The sequence below is a fragment of the Dicentrarchus labrax genome, unplaced genomic scaffold (genome assembly GCF_905237075.1).
Source record: "Dicentrarchus labrax unplaced genomic scaffold, dlabrax2021, whole genome shotgun sequence".
Lineage (NCBI taxonomy): Eukaryota > Metazoa > Chordata > Actinopteri > Moronidae > Dicentrarchus > Dicentrarchus labrax.
In genome coordinates, this window is record NW_026136710.1 from 325,975 (window position 1) to 340,142 (window position 14,168).

At 36.6% G+C, this 14,168-nt stretch overlaps 1 long non-coding RNA gene across 1 annotated transcript; it reads left to right on the plus strand.

Annotated features, from left to right (window-relative positions):
* The first annotated feature begins 3,983 nt into the window (after nt 1-3,983).
* Nucleotides 3,984-6,319, plus strand: LOC127370228 (uncharacterized). The gene is made up of 2 exons (XR_007886174.1): nt 3,984-4,023; nt 4,404-6,319. It is a non-coding gene; the product is annotated as an uncharacterized LOC127370228 (long non-coding RNA).
* The last annotated feature ends 7,849 nt before the right edge of the window (nt 6,320-14,168 follow it).

Genomic DNA, 14,168 nt, shown 5'->3' on the forward strand with positions numbered 1-14,168 from the left:
GACATTAGACAGTATATGAGATTTAGGGCAGAATAATTATTAATAACTCCTGCATTCCAGCCCAGTATTCCTAGGAAATGCATTACTATTGAATGATTCCGCAGCACTTGATTTGTATCCTGTGTGGAAATTGTACTTCATGTCACTGCAGGAAGAAGTGTTCCCTTTATCCTTTATTCAGTGTGCTAACTATACCATGGCTTTCGAGGAGCACACTTTTGTCTTACGCTTCTGTGGTGATGGCAAGAATAAGATGCATGCATGCTGGTATCTTTAGTGAATTAGATCAGCCTCATACATGAATCATACATCTATAACTAATTTTACAAACATGATCCATGATGATGAAGATACAGAAAGACAGAAATGCATGGCAAAAATAACATATTGTCAATAGTTTAGAGACCCCTAAGATTTTCACAAATCATGCTTTCAGGGCAGCTCATGTATTATCAAAAGAAGTCAAGTTTCCCCTGCCCGCTGTGTAGTTTGCACCCTGCCTTTATTTAGCTACAGTAGGTGGAAAGTAAGGTTGTGATGGTCGTTGACTTTCATTCTAGACTGAATGAAAGTGTGCATCCTGCCCAACCATTTTCCATAATTACGATCTGAACTAAGTTTTATCGGTACCACCTTAACCAAATGATTAAGTGTAATATGAAATATGTATATATATATGTATACATGTATATATGTAATATGAATTACTGCCCAACATCTACACAGAGCATTTTAGCCTCTTTGAGCTCATTGTTTAGATTTCCCAGCTAACTCTGCTTTCTGAAGACCAATTCCCAGAAGGCAGTTGTGTTAAATGGAAAAGTTCTAAACAGTGGACAGACAAACTTAACAACTATTGCTGATAAACACAGGAGATAATCCTGTAAGTCAAATTTTACAAACTGCGGCTGCTTGAATCTGATAATTTTAGATAAAGCGAGAACTACTGTTGGGTTTGATAAATCTAGCAACTTGGGTGTGTTGAGAAGGTCTCCAGGAATGTCATGACATTTAAGGCAGTAGTTACTTTGTTTGTTTGCAATGGAATAAAATTCTAAAAGTAAAAGTAAGTTTTTTTTTTTTTTTTTTTTTTTTTTTTTTTTTTTTTTTTTTTTTTTTTTTTTTTTTTTTTTTTTTTAAAACAAAAAAAAATAAATATTTTTTTTTTTTTTTTTTTTTTTTTTTATTTATTTATTTATTTTATTTATTTATTTTTTTTTTTTTTTTTTTTTTTTTTTTTTTTTTTTTTTTTTTTTTTTTATTTTTTTTTTTTAATTTTTTTTTTTTTTTTTTTTTTTTTTTTTTTTTTTTTTTTAATTTTTTTTGGCCCCCCCCCCCGGTTGTGTTCCGCGCGGCAAAACAAAAAAAAGAAAGTTTTTTTTAAATTTTTAAAAAAGACGAAAATTAAATTAAAGAGTAAGATTTTAGCCCAGGAGTTGAATGCTTTTTTTTTTTTTTTTTTTTTTTTTTTTTTTTTTTTTTTTTTTTTTTTTTAATTTTTTTTTTTTTTTTTTTCCCCCACCCGGGGCCCCCCGGCGTGTTTTTCCTTTTCTTTTTGCTTATATGTTAACTTTACATTGTATCAGTGTTGATTTTGAGAGTTAAAGCAGTATAGTCTCTGCTAAGACATATTAAATTATGTTATAGAGTTTTTTACTTTGGTGTATAAGATTTCTTTTGTACTCAACTGTTTACATTGGAAGCATGGCTGCTAAGTTATTCACTGCTAGTGCTAATAATAATAGGAAATGTTTACCAGCAAACTGGATATGTGCATTTAAGCTATAACCTTTATAAGAAAATATGAGGTGTGTAAAATACCTGATGTGTTGTATTCAGGTCATAATTTAAAGAGAGTTGTTATATACATAAATATGCATGTATAGTCAAAAAAAAAAAAAAAAGAAAAGAAGTCCTATGTTAACTTGATGGTTAAAACATGCTAAAGTAATCATAAGTTCATGGTTAAAAAAGCTACAAATAGTTCATGAATGGTGTGAGGATGATAAAGTACTCCATAGGAGAAATGCTGTACAGTTAAAAATATTTCATTCATTTAATTACTATTGTGTGCAGTAGTATTTTGATGTGATTTCATATACCATTGTCATGGTGAAGTGGGATTTCATTGACTCAAGTGTAGTAATAGCCTTATTTTCATACAGTTGTTAAATTCCCTGGAGATACCCTTAGATTTGGATTTTGGATTCTCCTGATATCCTGGATATCAAGTGTTGCACCCAGCTTTTTTCCAGGGGGGCCCCTCCCACCCTTCTTTCCTCATCACTTGAGTGGTAGGACTGTGACAACTTCACCTTACCATATGACTTCTGACAGAACTAAAACTTTTGAACTAATTCTTCATCCTAGGGATCAAAGGAATAATGAACTTTATTAATCCTGAACTCTATTCATACCAAAGACATTTCCTTGTGGAGTTGAACTGTGTTGGGTATTATATTTCCTAAGGTGGTTTATGTTAATTTCTTAAAAGACTGTGAAACTATTTGTGTTCCAGAGTCCTGGTTAAGAAAGGACCTTTGTTATTTTTCATTATACAACTTCCAATACATTCACATTTGAAGTTAAGGTACCCTGTGGCTCCAGTTGCTTATTGTGTCTGTCATACTCTTTCAACTCCTGCTAAGAACCTAGACACTGGTCCTCAATGTATTTGAGTATTCTGTTAACTACCGTGGGTTACATAAGGTTATCTAACGTCTTGAACTTTTATCTCAAGTGGAACTGTTATGTAGTAGATGGCTGGTTTTTTTTGGGCCTTGATGAGTAACCTTAACGTTAGTATATAATGTAATGTAATGTAATGTAATGTAATGTATGTAACTATAGCATGTCCCTTGCCACACTTTGAAATTCAACATCCTGATAAAGTCACAATTCTCAGTGAGGATCATTCTTGATAGGTATTGTTAAATGTATAAATTAGACCACATGCTCAACTTCTTAATTATGTTAAAGTAGTAGTTGAGGCTAAAGTTTACTGCAGTTTTTTTGCTGACCATGCACATTTTAAATTTGCTCTGTGCTTATCAATTAGAAAGCAGCACTTGATAAAGTCAGGAAAGTGAATCTTTGTGTTTTCTAAATTAAGCTTAGTGACAGGTAATGTTAAACTGCTCGGTTAGATCAGCATGGTGCAGTTGACACTTATTTACAATACATAGACATTCCTCAAACATCCTCAGTAATCTCCTGTAAACCCCTGTAGAGGAGGTGCATTACTCTGATTAGAGCGATTATTACCATGTCCTTACTCCTGATGTTAAATGTTTAGTAATTCTTTTCAACATTTTCTGTGTTGGAATTAAAACTTGGATGTGCTGCTTGAGATTTACATTGGCAAGAAAATGTATCTAAAATCAAGTTTATTTATTAGAGATTTTTTTTTAAATATTGTGGTGAGTATTATTCAAATGCATTTTTATCATTTTAATTTTTAACTCTGACACAGTTAGATAAGCTGTATCACAATCAGGATGCTTCACCAACTTGTAGAAATAATAAAATCATTTTAAAATGTTTTTGTTTTCTGGATGGGTATTAGGCGGTGTTCCAGTTTAAATCTCTGCTTTGCTTTGAGCACAGTACCAAAGGCTCCGTAGTAAATGGTAATATTTAATATATAAGTAATATACAAATGTTTTGATTTTATTTGACATGTTTAAACTAAATTGTCAAGACTTTCAAAAAAATTTGGGTATTCTGTTGCTACAATTTTAGGTTTCTAAAGTCAGAAATCTAATTAAGTCTAATATAATCCTGTAATAAATCCTACCTTCATGAAGGTTACAAAGTGCAGTATTTGTTATAACTGTTTAAAAATGGTGTTTATAATATTGAATCTAACCTGGCTGTTCTTAATACCTAACATTAGTATGTCGTCTGATTTGTTTCTCTCTCTCTCTCTCCGTCTCTCTCTCTCTCTCTCTCTCTCTCTCTCTCTCTCTCTCTCTCTCCCCCCAGTGAATGGGCAGTGTAAGGGGTTTTCAGTAGCCGTTGCAAGTAGGTCCGAGTTACTTAACCATTACAAACTCAAACATCCACATTTTGTACGTACTCTCCGCTATCCATGTACATATTTGAAATGCCCGTGCTCATTCAAGACATAGAATGCTGTAGAGTGCATTCCACATACATTTGTCAGACTCAAAAAGAGCTGTATACTTTCAGCTGTCACTTATGTACGTGTAAACATTTAGCAAATGAAAGGGAGTTCTTTGATCATATTAACACACATCTGAGGAGAAATGAAAACGTTTGTTGCATGTTTGTTGGCTGTAGTTTTCAAACTAGCATTTATGGAAACTTTAAGTCTCGTAAGGTTTAGGGCAAGTGTTTTATTTCCTCTCATATGATTCTTTTTGTGATTGTGCACTCTGCAGGTGGAAGACGAAGGCCTACACCAAGGAGCCATTGAGGAGACCACGCTGGGAGTATGTGCTGTGAAACACAGAGATGCCACTGATAGACCAGAGGACATTGGGATTGTCCTGGAGGGCCAGGTGGTACTGCGTGATCTGGACAACGTTGCCTTTGCTGTTGCCATGCTGTTTGGCCTAATGTATGCCTTAAACCTCAACTACCCTCCTGAACTTAAGTACTGTTTCGAAGTGCTCCAGAAGGTTGTGATGGAGCTGGACGGCAACACACTGTCAAAGAAAGCCCAGGCTCTCAAAAACAGACTCCACCAGTGAGCTGTTGCCATTTAATGGCAAGATGGATGCAACAGAGTCTCCCTATCTTCTTGTGGAATATGGACCGTTGCTGCTTTTTCATTGGACTGGACTTTTGACACTTACGCATTTCACTTGCGCTGCCTTAATGTATGTTCTTGTTTATAGCAAGTGTTGTGTATTGTTTTCAGCAGATTTTTTTCTCAGGGCCGTGTATTGCAAAATGACGTACAGAAATAATTTTAGCATGTAGAATTCATACACAAAGTATGTAGGATCTTTATGAGACTAACTTGAGCAGGAAAAGTTGATTTACAACAACACTGCATATACTTTACATAAAAATCTCATGTTGCTTTAATAGGTAAGAATTGAATACAGTAAACATAAAAGGGAAACTTTAAATTAACCCCAAAAAATGATGTTGGGTCATCACAGAATAATAGAATATAATTAACATTAATGAAAAACTTTTACAAATAAGAATTCAGTAGATTAAATAGAAATTAATTTTCTAAATACATTTTGACTAAACATAAATACAATATGTGCAACCGATTTTTTTTTATGTTAATTCAACAGAGTTTTTTTTTTCAGTGTATAGGATGAGTCAGGTTTCCTCCATCTCTGCTTATCACGAAACATTAATGGCTGATTTGTGGAGAAAGGTGATCTTCATCTGAGAGTGGTAAAGTGTATAATGGAGATGTCCTTCACTGCTGGATAATTAGAGCAGTACTAGGCCTGAGATTTTGATCTGTAGGAACAAACAAGGTCTGATTTATTCTAATGTTTCCACTTCAGATACTGCTCAGGGGAAATTGTAATACTAAGCTTTGGCGTGGAATCAGAGAATCTGATTTCCTGGTTCCTCTGCTTATCTCATTACCAATTATCGTTAACTGCTGCCATTGCCTCCTACTGAGTACAGAACAGTCCTACACAGAGGAAGCGTTTCAATTATTTATGTGTCCCATGGATAAGTTATATTGTTGTCACTGACGCAAACAGAGAATTAATGCTACTCTTGTGCCTTTTAAGGAAGGCACAGGAAATCTAAGAATATTCAAGTACTAATGCGAACTGCAGTGACTGTCTGTTACACATGATGTTACCTGGAATGTAGCCCTGAATTAGACAGTAATTATCCAAAAATGTACTAAAATGTTACTATCACCTCAATAGAATAGTATACATGTCATTTCTTACCAACTGGCTATTTTCTCAGTATTTGATTAATATTCTTGTGCAATTTCCATCAATCACATGATTGTTTGTAATCAGTGTAAAAGTAGGTTAGAATAATCATGTAAAAACCCAACACAGAGAAATACCCTAGACTTTGGTTACCCTCCAATGACAGACAGCTGTTACCTGTGTGGTTACCAGCAGATATGGTAATGTTTTTAATAATTATACATATCCTACATGGCTTGTAAAAAGTGACGTAACAAGTGTCCGAACTCAGACCCACTTAATGTGCAAGAAATGTTTGTTTTATGACTTGTGTATAGGCTAAAAACACTGTCATGTGTTTATATGATGTTAACTAGTTTAGAACAAACAATAAAGTTTAGATTTGCGATGGTATTAGCAATTGAAATAAAATAAAAAGATTAACCGTTGCTTGCTAACATTGTTAAAATCCTGCATTAATTACCAAAGCATGCCTTGTAAACTATACTGGCAACCTAAAGCAGAAAACAGGCTTTTCATCAATGAAAACAAGTTCATTAAAAGAAGGACTGAAGGAAGCTCATTATTACCACCAAAATTACATTTTTGTTCACTTCTCTTCAGCATCAGTACATTTGGAACATAATCACCATATTGATAGATTATAGGTTTGTGGATATCAATGCCACAAAACTGGATCACCTGTTGAATTGATTGCCACCGCTGAGAAGTGATACCTGCCGTCTTCATGTGGGAGCAAACTACAAACTTTTTAAAGCCACTATTCAGATCTATGAAATGTTTGTTTGTTTGTTTGTTTGTTTATGAAGATTCCCATTACCTTCTGTATAACAGTCACTATTCTTCCTGGGGTCCACACAGTTTATATGGTGACAATACTATACAAATATACACACTCACATTGACTGACTAGCATTAGCCAGCCAATATTGCCTGTTTTGTCATGATCCTGAGTGATATATGTGGGAAACTGAGCTGCCACATTAGCTTTCCAGCAGGTTGGAATAAGACTCAGTTTCATAAGAACATTAATAGAACTTAGAAAAATTGGATCTGCTGTTAGTATGTTTCAGCTCTGTGCACCCTCTTGATTTGCCATGATTCAATAAGTTACAACAACAAAACAAAAGACAAGCAATATGCAGCCACATTATGGATTTGAAAATATTGCTTTTGGGAGTTTTAAGTTGTGATTTGATACTTTAAAAGTTGGTCCACACCTCCTTTTGTGTTACATAACAAATATTATTTCATTTTGGAGAAACATTTCTTAATTATAAGCATACATATAGGCTGAAGTATATATGTGATGATTGAATTATATAAACTAATCCAATCCCAATCTATATCCGTGAATCAGAGAAAGGCAAATCTCATGAGGAAACTGGATGCAGTAAATATCATATCATTGGTGATTGTTTGCAAATAGAACAGTACTGTTTTTCCCTCAGCTCTTTCTGTTTGTACAAAACACAAAAACTGAAGTTGAACATACGGATCAGGTTAATCCTGAACAACTGGAGGATTTGTCTGAAGTCATAAAGGAGAGGTTTGACCTCCTCTATCTAAAGATGGAGGCCCTCATTGGTTGTTAACTTTATTTAACTGTTAGCTTGGTTGAATATTTACAGGAAAAAGGTTTTACCAATTTAACCAATAATCGTAACTCTTGATGGTCCAACCTATAGGCTGAAATACTATCTCCTACAATATGGACTTCTTGGTTAACCGGAACCCATCCAAGGTTGATGAGAGATGAACTAGAAGAAACCACATTTTGCTGCAGCACATTTCCAATCGCCATCTCAGTATTGGTTTAGGTAGAAGTACCCACTGATGTTGATGCGAAACACACATGAAAGAAGTTTTTGTTGTATCTGGGACTAGAGTTGTTAAGAGCTATCTTGCTGCCCAAGGGTTCATGGGTAAACGTTTGTTTTTTCTATTGGTACTTTGAATTTTCTTTTTGCTTCTTATAAAGTGTTGAAAACTTCTGTCTTAACTGTGGTCTGTGTTTGCAACTTTGAAGAGACCAGCCTTGATTGAAAGATGTGCTGGGACTATGCGGGGTATAATCTGTCACCACCTTCTTCTTCCTGTTCAGCGTGATTGTTGGAGTGTGGCAGCTATTGACCATTCTGGCACAGCATCTTACTGTAAAGTTGTAGGTTTTGTGACTACCTTGGCTGACGTTCGGTCACTAGGGATGTCGGGGATGGGTGTGTTTTTGTACCTCCCCACCACACCTCCCGTTGATGCAGTTCAGCAGAGTGCTGTAACCTGCTGTTCTGTACTGTGTAAGGGCAGTCACACTGTGTTGCTGATTGGTTTGTACCTTCCACTCCCTATCCCTACTAATCACACTTTCAATTGACTATTACTAATTTATTCTGTGGGTGTGATCTTGTTTGCTTTGATTTCTAAACATTCAGTCCGTCCAAATATATACATGCAGCATTTGCTTACTTCCGTGATGTATTTCCAGTATATGCCAAGGGTGCCCAGGTATGGTTTGTGTTGAGAACTCTCAGATCTCATTGGGACCCACTATTTTGTTTGTTTGTTTGTTTGTTTTATTCTCCGGCTGCTAATGAGAACTTTGGAAGATGTTGGCACGATCAATTGCTGTGAGTGAGTTTCAGGCAACTAAAGGCCAGAAGCACCTAACCGAGGATATATGAAACTGATTAGTCACCCATGCGCAAAACAAATAATGAGACTAAATACAATTACACAATCCATAAATTATGCTGTAGTCATCAGAAATCCATCATAATACAATGACATATCACAGATAGATAATAGCACTACAGTTGAGTGAATGAGGGTGAAATAATTGAAGCAAATCTAAAGGCAACAATTCACTTGTTTACAGCATAGTTAGGTCTATGGCATTGTTCATCAGTTGATGGGTGTTCCCACATTAACTACACCATGAAATTCTACTTGAATCCTCCCTCCCTCCATACTTAAGAAATACAACAATAAATACAACAGGTGTAGGAGCCATGGCTTTGTGGCAAGAGTGTGCTCTATGGGATACAGGGGATACTGTATGACCACTGTTCAGTGTAGCATGGACAGCTGGCGAGATAGAGCTAGTTGTCAGGGATTTTGGCTGAATCAAACTTTCAAATACTGTTACAAGACAAGCTAATTTGAAAAACAAAACAAAATAAAAATCACGGATAAAATAATTTCTGGCCTACTGAACCTTCATAGGCCTCTGTTTTTAGATGACCACAGAGATCTTTATTAAGACGAGCATCCATCAACACCTTTCTAATGTCACTGCACAGGGAAGATCATGGCTGAGTTCTCACTATTGAAATTCTTCCATTTTTGTATTGGGGGCATCAACCAATGGAGGGGTAAGAAGTTAAATCCAATCCAACCATCTAATTAAAATCTCACAGTGTAGTCAAATATGTGATTTATATATGTTATTTAATTCAACTAAAGACTTAACATTTCATCAAAATACCAAAATTTGAGATGTCTGTTGATAAGGCTGGCAGTAATTGACCACATTACATGAATTTAACTTTTATTCTGCACAGAATGACTTCCAAGACCAATAGTTTTCAAAACCCCAACAGTGCTTAAACAGAAGACTGAAAGCACCCTCTTGTGTGAATCAACTGGCCCTCAAACTCTATGAATAACAATAATGTTCTTGTTGTTCAGCCTACACCAGGGAAATGTGATTCTGCCAGTACAGCACATCAAATACACCCGAGCAGGAAGTCATTAGGCTGCTGAACGGGGTCCAAGTTGAGAAGTCAGAGGTCAGAAAGCAATAACTCACCTCTTTGTCTGGAATTATGAAGACATGAATTTCCTCTGCTGACTGGTCAATATATAAGAAACCATAGACAGGGCTTCATAAAGTGGCTGCTTTGTTTACTAATGGCAAAGCCGGGAGAGTCTTGTTGAGTGCTGTAAGATGACCTTTGAAAAGAGAATATTTTCCATGCTGTGAGCAACACAGAGGGGCTAAATAGATGAAATCTAAAGCAGGACAAAGATTACTGCTTTGAAATACTGGTGTTAAGAAGTGATCCAAAACCCTTGCACCCATTATATGTTTTTGTAAAGCTTAAATGGCAGTAAAATAAAAGTGAAAGCACAGCCAAATGCATCCAAGTAGACAAATATTTACACCTAACCACAAAATAACATGATGGAGGGGAAAGGCATTGATTATGAATAAAGGTTACATTTCTGAAGACAATCAGATTTTTTCATTTTAAACTGTATTTGCACAATAAAGTCACATAGTCACACTGACTAAGAACAAGTGTCACAGACTTTGAACAAACAAGTTTAGTTTATCTGCTAATGTCCCCTTCTACAAACACTTCTTTTATCCTGCATGTTAGCTTGCTGAATGAGCAACATCAACCTAGGAAAAGTGCACTGCTAATGGCATTTTGCTAATTAACTATATATATATATATATATATATATATATATATATATATATATATACAGCATATTAAACAGCTTAAAAACCTGCAGATGCCTTGTTTTTCAAGGCATTTTCATATCAATCATATCAATATCTTGATAAAAATAGAAATGAGGGCAAAATGGCAGGGAGGAAAGGAAAGGAAGGGGAGGTAAAGATCAATGAATAGATATTGGTTTTGTAAAACAAAAAGGCCCTCAACTCGGGGCGTGCTGCGGCCGCATCACGTACCGTCCTAACACATGCGGACCACAACATGAAAATTTCACGTAAATCAGATCACAATCACCACGCAGCAGTTACTTCCTGTTGCCAGTAGGTGGCGCTATCACTATATCTGAATATTATCACATAGATGTGTTCAGGGTGGGACTCTTATCAGACAAGTGAAGTTTGGAGCTGAATGGACAATGTACACTCAAGTTATAGCAAACTCGTGTTTTGTGGCGTTACATCAAAATTTCACGACACGCCACAGACACGCTCACCACAGTCATCACATATCATCAACAATGGATTCTGCATTTTATAAGTGAATTTCAGCGGGATCTGATCGTCCTGCTAGGAGTAGAATATGGAAGTTGATATTTCCTGTTGCCACTAGGTGACGCTCTCACTGTTAGTGAAAATAATCACATAGACATGTTCAGAGCGGGACTATTATCAAACGTGAAGTTTCGTTGAGATCAGATCATGTATGCCGAAGTTATGACAAATCCCTCTTTCATGGCGAGTCGTTGAAATTGGACGCCACGCCACGGGCACGCCGTTCGACGGGATGTCGTAAATAGCACAACTTTTAATCATGAATGTCTTTAGATTGCGCTTAGATTGCCCTGTTGGGTGTGGGATATGGCTTCCACTGGATTTTTTGTACGTCTAGATAAGATCTACGCGTGTGCCGATTTTTATGCATATCGGTGAAAGGGGCCCCGGATGGTACAGTTTATGGGCCCCTGAGGGGCCATTTTGCCATGCTTATAGTAGAGCCCCACAAAATTCAAAATTTTTCGCCACGACTGACATGTGTGCCCACTTTCATGAGTTTTTGAGCATGTTGCGGCCTCCAAATATGCGTTCGTTTAGGAGGAAAAATAAAAAGAATTCCTTCAATTACAATAGGGCCTTCGCACGGTCAGTGCTCGGGCCCTAACAAGGACTGTGGCGCCACTATCACTAAAATAAAATAGTCTGAACAGTAATTCCAAGGTGGTGTGTTTTTTCCACTAAAACAGGAATTTTATTATCAGGTCCCCAACACTACATTAAAGCTTTCTTCCCGGCTTCAGAAACCTTCAGTGAAAATATCTGGTTCCATTTTTCCTGTGAAGAGAAAAAAAACAAATCTAATCCCAATAGCTCTATGTGGCGGCAGCTAAAATCGAAACACAAGCGAGGTAATCCTGATTTTGACCCTCTCCAAGTCAGTGGCCTTAATGTATTTCTGTCTCAGGTGATTGAATAGGGGGTCCCTGTTGATATGGCAAGCCCTTCCCTTCTCAGCTCACAGGCCAGCACACTTGCTAAGCTGTTCCATAAAGTCAAAATGCACAATTAAAAATCCTGAGCGAAGAGAGTAAAGGAGCAATAAGGGCCCTGGCATTGTGCTTCTATTGTGTTGCAGTGCGAGAATTGTAAAACTCTTAAAAGGCCAAAGTAATCAGACAAATTCAGAGGGGGGTGATTAAGCTGTTACTGCCTGGATTCCTGAAAATCAATCTATTAAGTGATAAATATCCTGAAAGAAAATGTTTCTTTACAAAGGGACATGGCTACCTTACTTCAGCACATTCCAGTAAACAGTTTACGGGAAACTCATTATTCCTCAGCAATACAATGGCCCTCATTGTGTTACAAGGATTCCTTATTATTCTCTTGGGACATGCCAGGCAATTCTCAAGAGGTCACCACATGCGCTTTTATCATCTGTCCTTTATTGAGCTTTATTCCAAGCAGATTTCTGACTTTAATGTGTTCCTCCTTAATGTGCAATTGAGTTCTAGAGTCCATCTGGGTGTTGCATGTTATCAATATGGCTCATTTCCTCAGCACTACATGTTGAAGTAAATCCTGAGGGGCTTACAGTACTGAAACATCACAGGTAGTAGCAAGGACTGTATGTACTTGGCTAAGCACATCATCATGAAGCTGTCATCTGTGAGCTTAAAGGCACAATTATGTCGCAACGTTAAATTACAGTTTGTGCAGATGGGAATATTACAGAAGAAATACCAAGTCTATCAGTATTCATTCAAGTACCTCTCGTAAAAATATTTTCTTAGAGTTACTACAGGGAACTTTCTTTATCTATAGGAAGAAAGGAAGATGTTTTTTTTTTTTTTTTATTGTTGTTGTTGTAAGAGATGGTTAGGGTGAGAATTCATAAATGTTCCTGTAAGAGGTCCATGCTGAAGAGCTAAAAGACATTCAACTATATTCAACTATATCAAAAGAAGCATTCCATATAGTCATTCCTGATAACCAAGCACATAAGTCAGTTGCATTGTGCATTACCTGAATGATCAGAAAACCATCTGTGTCTACTTGCCATCTTTTTGGCTCAGTAAAATGCTGTGAGAGAGTGGGAATACTTCTAAACAGATAAAGTGAAGTTTGCTACCATGTCTCATTGAATACTTTCACCTGGAAACAATCAACTTATCCAAATAGCTCGTATAAGCTATATATATGAGTAATAAAAAAGTAAACAAATCAAACACACAATATGTTTTGTAGATAATTTAACTAATATCTTACCAGGAGGCGGCCACCAAAGCAATTCATTATCTACTGTATGTTTATGTAACTCTGGAGAGGCTACATTGGTGAACTTAATTTGGGAATTGGGGCACATAGGTGAAAAATGTGCTCTGACACAAATCCAATGCAAAACTTAACATGCTTCAATAGATGCTACACTTTCATTCAAATGTAGAACATGACCAGCATCACTATTAGCTGGGGATGTTTAGTGAGCAGTGCTATTTCTTCAGGGTTGGATCTCAGAAGATAACGTTTGCAATGAATTCAGAGTATAGTATTGTGTTGATGCAATTCAGAACCTGAGTGTAATTTTCTTGTATGCTATGCTATGTCTGGACGTATCAGAAAGGTGTTCAATAAGCCAATAAGGGTTATATTCAGGACTGACCTTACCATGCTTGGTGTACTTTCCTTTAAAATGCCTTCCCTTGTTTTCCACTAACTTTAGGATTGATTGCAGGGAGATATCCTGGTTTACAAAGTTCTCAGTGGTCCATCACCTCAATATATTTCTGACATTCTTGTCAGTTATGAGCCACTCGTGGTCTTGCACTGGCCTTTCAAAAATACCAAGAGTCAACTCTAAAGCTGATAAAGCAGCTGTTTGCTTTCAAGGTCTCACTTGTTTAAGCAGACGGCCAGATGGCCTGATATGTGCTCCTACTCTCTGAAAAGCAAACTTTAGGCCGTAATATTTGGCATAGTACCTGCCCAGCCAGTGCTGAGCCATCCTGGGTTCATCCTAGGTGTGAGCCCCAAAGAAACACAGAGAGGAAGTGCTTTCTTCATTTGCTGTACAATAGGCACAGCCTACATTGATTCTTTTCTGTTAGGGTTGCTCTCTGGCTTGGCACATTACTCTATGTTAATGTCTCCTGTCAATTGCAGGTAATACACAGACAGACTTCTGGAATCTATTAGACATCGCCATTGGTTTTCTGTACATGGCACCGTTCATCTAGCATGATATTTAAGCAATGGATGGCAATAATCTAGCTAAAATATGATTTAAAACAAGAACTACCTTCTTCAAATTGATTTGT